Source organism: Sinohyriopsis cumingii, chromosome 8 (assembly GCF_028554795.1).
Source record: "Sinohyriopsis cumingii isolate HCF-2022 chromosome 8, ASM2855479v2, whole genome shotgun sequence".
Taxonomy (NCBI): domain Eukaryota; kingdom Metazoa; phylum Mollusca; class Bivalvia; order Unionida; family Unionidae; genus Sinohyriopsis; species Sinohyriopsis cumingii.
Window position 1 is genome coordinate 27,373,459 of NC_142968.1, and position 5,745 is coordinate 27,379,203.

Here is a 5,745-nt window from a genome sequence, read left to right on the forward strand (position 1 = left end):
ATAAGAAGAGTACATGTAATACATTGTACTATTTCCATTCGTAAATCAAGGTCGAATAGCAAGTTTCAGGTCAGCAATCTATTTTCAGTCTACATAGGCATTGAGTGTTGAAAATATGTCATGTCAACATCAAGTGATCAATACAGTGCATTTGTGTGTAGACATATCATGACTAACCTAGCTGGGGATTGGATACATTATAGAATGTGTTGTTGACTGTTAGATATTTTGTACTATCAAATAATTTAAATGTTTGGGAATCTCATAGCAATGTTAACTATGCACAGCGTTTCATTCTACAGTTCTACTTCAGTCCTGTAAGAATTTTACGCGGGATTTGGATTTATTTAATTATTGTTCGAGGAAATGGAACAGCTGAAAGAATTATTCTAAACAGACAATAATGTACCGGATTATTGTGAAAATATTCAAAGAATTTGATATTTATTAATTTCATTGGATTACCGAAAAATATTCAAGGAAATATATGACCTTTGATTTACCTTGCTTTTGGATATTAGAACAGTGATTCTTCTGTGGGGCTAGCATATAAGCATATGAGAAGTTTCATTCGTAATACTTTTTGCAGCGTTTCCAGATTAAATTGAAATTGATAGTTCTTGAAACTAAGAATTAATACCATACTGAAAGTTATTTTTACTTCCTCCACTTTGTTTCTTTTGATATTGTATATTTCAAGGAAAACAAACATTTTTATTGACTACTAGCTGAATTTTATCTTTTTTTTGTAACGCAGTGTAAGCCCTTAGGATGTAATATACTTACATGCACTACATATATTCATATACATATATGTCTGCTATAGAATACACGCTGTAAATTTTAATTTTACAGTGCTAGATAATATTGACAAAAGAACAAATAATACATTTTATTTGGTGAAGGAAACGACACTACCTCCCAGAGACAATTTTTATATACCAGAGAAAGAGGGTAAAGACAAGATAACAAATATAACAGATAAGGAAACATGATATATAGAAAAGCTATGCATATACGACCATACACATTTTTGCTAAACTGTGAGCAAGACCCCGGGTATATACAGGAATTTTAAGCTAACCAAGGTAATAGAACATCCAATATATATATATATATATATATATATATATATATATATATATATATATATATATATATATATATATATATATATATATATGTTCTTTTAACGAACTACCGTCCAGTTTCTAATCTTCCATTCATATAAAAAATCTTAGAAAAGGTTGTTCTATCCCAGCTTGTATCTCATCTAAATTCAAACAGTCATTTTAGCAATGTACAATCTGCAGATCGCCCTTGCTACAGTACTGAAACTACTCTTCTAAAAGTAGTTAATGACATTCTCTCAGCGTTGGATAGCGGAAAAATTACAGTCCTCACCCTCCTTGATTGTCCTGCAGCATTTGACACAACAGACCATGATATATTACTTCACCGTCTCCAGCATGTATTTGTCATTCATGATACAGCCTTACTGTGGTTCAAGTCCTACTTGGTCAACAGGACACACATTGTATCTGCAAATGGAATACACTCCAGCCCAGTTGATCTATGTTGTGGTGTTCCACAGGGGTCTGTTCTTGGACCTGTTCTCTTCATTCTGTAAACTCATCCGCTCTCAAGTGTCATAGATAATCATCCAGTGTCTCATCAATTGAACGCTGATGACACCCAAATATACAAATCTAGCAACCCAACTGAAGTTGATGATACTATCCAAGGTGTAGAGAGGTGCATCTCTGATGTGAAATCATGGATGACATGGAACAAGCTGCAGATAAATGATGATAAACTGAGGCCATTCTGATCACAACACAAAGGCTTTTTCATTCACATCCTTTACCTCAAACAATAAATATCAGCAACACCAACATTAAATTCACAAAATCAGTACGAAACCTAGGTGTTACTCTGGACAGTACTCTCACATTGCACGAACATGTCATGAACATATCCAAGTCTGCATATCTTGACCTGAGACGCATCAGCTCAGTTCGCAAATATCTTTCAGTTGATGCCACTAAAACACTTGTGTGTTCATTAGTACTTTCAAGACTGGACTATTGTAACTCAATTCTGTCTGGTTCATCTCAATATCTACTCCAGAAACTTCAAAAAGTTCAAATCACAGCTGTTCGGATCATACTTAGAGTACCACGATCAAAGCACACCTCCCCGCTGCTCTGTACCCTATAATGGCTAGCCATTAGTTCTAGAATCAAACACAAAATTTGTTGTCTGTGCTACGTTTCACTGTCGGACTCTAGTCCAATATACCTATCCGATCTCACCCATGTGTACACACCAGCAAGATACTTACGCTCCTCTTCTGACAATCCTATACTCATTATTCCCACTATGAAAACAAAGTCATATGGACAGCGTTCTTTTGCATACCAAGGCCCAGCAACGTGGAATGAATTGCCCACTGAACATAGACACAAAGATACAGCGATCACATTCAAGAGGGCTCTCAAAACTCAAATATTCTCAGCATGTTTTTTTTTTTTTTTAATGTTTTTCTAATTTCATGGTGTTTGTTTTTGTAATAATATTATTATATGTTTTTTATCTTATATTTGTTGTCTAATGTTGTAAAGCGCTTAGAGCTTCTAAAGATTAGGCGCTATACAAAGTCCTCATTATTATTATTATTATTATTTTATATATATATATATATATATATATATATATATATATATATATATATATATATATATATATATATAGACATTTGGCAAAACAAATATCAATATACCGATTGTGTAAGACAAATATGCAATCAAAGAAGCATGTATTACTGAATTGCAAAGAGACTATCGATAAAGAAAATATTATAAGAAACAGTCAAAGAAAACAAACATGGCAAATTTCAACAAGACAAAATAATGTGCCACCAGTATTGTGCTATGTATATTTGATTTAATTTAAATTTGATTTAATTTGTGTTTGATTTGATTTGATTGTTTGTGGATTTTGGAATCTTTTTATTTTCTTTCCATGTCAATGTAATGTAATTTTGTTTACTAGGAATTTCCAGAAAATTCAGTTTGACCTCGATCTTTCCATAAATACCTAATAATAGCGATACTGTTATAATTTTTGAGTTAGTTCCTGGCCCTGATTGAGGGTCAAGTAAAAAACTTTTATTCTCGGAGTAAAATGATTGGTTCTAATCAAGGACAGCCTTGGGCTAGATGATTTTGTTTATATGTAAACATAATCATGTCATCCTATATTTCGCAAGTCGGCATTTCCAAAAATGCGCATTACTTATTATTAATAGTGATATTTAGAGAGAAATCCCGGAGTTTGGACTCTTAAACACTTGATATCAAATCGTTTCCTTCTGAGGTAGCCAGTTTTCGAGTTATATGTTGATTTTTCTTCAGATTATTTGGATTCTAAACGATTAATTCGTTTCTCTGGAAATATTTGTGTGCTCATACAGCATTCTTGAACAAAGAGGTTTCTTAAACAAGTTTATTTGGATTTCCAAAACCGGAGGATTATTTATTATGTTTCTACAAGGAACTGTAGACAACAACATTGTACAGGATACAACAGACGTCATCGCCTTCCATCTTGGATTCTTCGTCTGGACTCGATCTTGAAATAATTAGAACATTTCAATATTAGTACTTCTAAAATTGTATTCGTGGATTATTCTTGGATTATTTTTGGGTTTGATTCTTAAAACCGTAAGTTATTATTTTTTATTTTTTCATTTTTACAGTATGTTTCGAGGGAAATATATTATTTGTTAAATTTCTCAAAGCTTGTTGTTTTCATTCGTTCTCGTGTTGCTGTTTATTCGAGCCTAAATACATAACATAAGAATTGATAATGGTAAAATATACCAAAGAACGATTTAGCTGTATCGTAAGTGTAATGAGAATGTGTCCAATTATAACAGATGCAAAACTCCTATCTACAAACAATACCGAATAAAGACGACACCGGGTGAATCTGATTGACGAAATGTAGAAAAGTGTGAAGTACAGACTGAGTGTTCATGTCTGCCGGAGAAAAGGGGGGAATGGTGGTCGCTCGTTAGGGTGAGGCGTTATTATATGTCGCCCACCAGGAAAGCGGCACCGATTCAGGGCTGATCCTGTCCTCAAAGACCATGATTTCCCCCTCCAATAAAGAGAGAGAGAGAGAGAGAGAGAGAGAGACAGGGGCACTCAATAAATAATAATTAACACTAATGAGGAACTCGCAGAAACTAGCATAATCTAACATCACATGCAGGTACAAAACAGAGAAAGCTACAATAATTGAGCGACATCGATATCGCTTTTGATGATCTTCGCAAACAATTTACCATTACAGTTTGTTGCAACTAAAAATCTAAAGAACACAAAACTAACCTAACAACCGCTGCAGATAAACATTTAGCCTTTAACTCAGTTACACTGTGTCAAGTTTATATCTTAAAATAAATAATGCGTTAGCTTTGTCACGCTAGTAAAGATTTGGGGTTTCTTTACGTGTTTCTAAAAACTTAGAAAGCTAGGAAGTTCAAGCAGTTAGAATCTTGAGGAGCTTACCCGAATTGTAAAGTTTAGGATGAATATGAAATTATATAAAGTGCCGTTGTTCTATATGGCAATTTTATTATTGAAAGGGCGTTAAAATGTATGCCTAGGAGGCTGTAATTATTATCTTGGTAAAGCTTTTCCAACTTCCTTCGCCAAGTTCCAAATTATCCACCATTCCACCACTCCACCACCACGACCCCAAGAACCCACACATATCTGGGTCTTTATCCTGTTATGATTTTCAATGTTTTAAATTTTAGTATCAATTAGTCATGCAGTGATCATGTCCTCATTCGCTTTTTTTTCCTCAGCACATGTCTTTTGTGTATATATCTCTTCTTAATTCCACAGATGCATTCATTTTTAATATTGATCATTCTATGCATTTGACATTATGAATATTCTACCTGAGAAAAAATATGCATGAAGCCTGCTGTAATAAATATCGCAATGAAGTGGTTCCTAACCGTAATTGCGAAATTTTTTGTTCCGATCCCCATGGCAATAATTTAGGAAACATGCAATCCGATTCTTGAAACGCACAATTCAATAATAAAGACCTTTTGAATTTCAGTTGTCAAGTAAGAAAAATTATTTTCTTTCAGATTTTCCATCCAAAAGCCATTTGATGTATATTGTTCTCGGAATGGGAAGTATCTTAGCCGTTGCATTCTTCACCTGCATTCTGTACAAAATTAGGATCTGGTAAATATAACAGTCATCTTATCGGAAGCATGTTACATTTTGAAAGACAAACAACAGAACTTTATATATTATGAGACATTGTTTCCTTCATCAAATACATGCATATTTATTGGGTTTTTAATACATATGTTATATTTTCACAAGTAATGCATTTTGCTTAAAGATAATGTGCATACAATTGTGTATGTGATAAATTAAATCCATGTATAACTTCAAGAATTATATAATTGAAATTCACTATAATATTTTTCAATGGTAGGAGAACATCCAAGCTACAAAAACTAATAGAATCACTTATAATTGTACTGTGATATAACGTTATGAAAATATTTAGTACTCCTATTTACTCACTTCGAGATAGATAGATAGATAGCTAGATAGATAGATGCGCATTTGTCATTTTGTTAAAAAACTGACTTTTTTCCTCTAGCATACGTGTGGACAGAGGATCAATTATTAATACATTTACCGA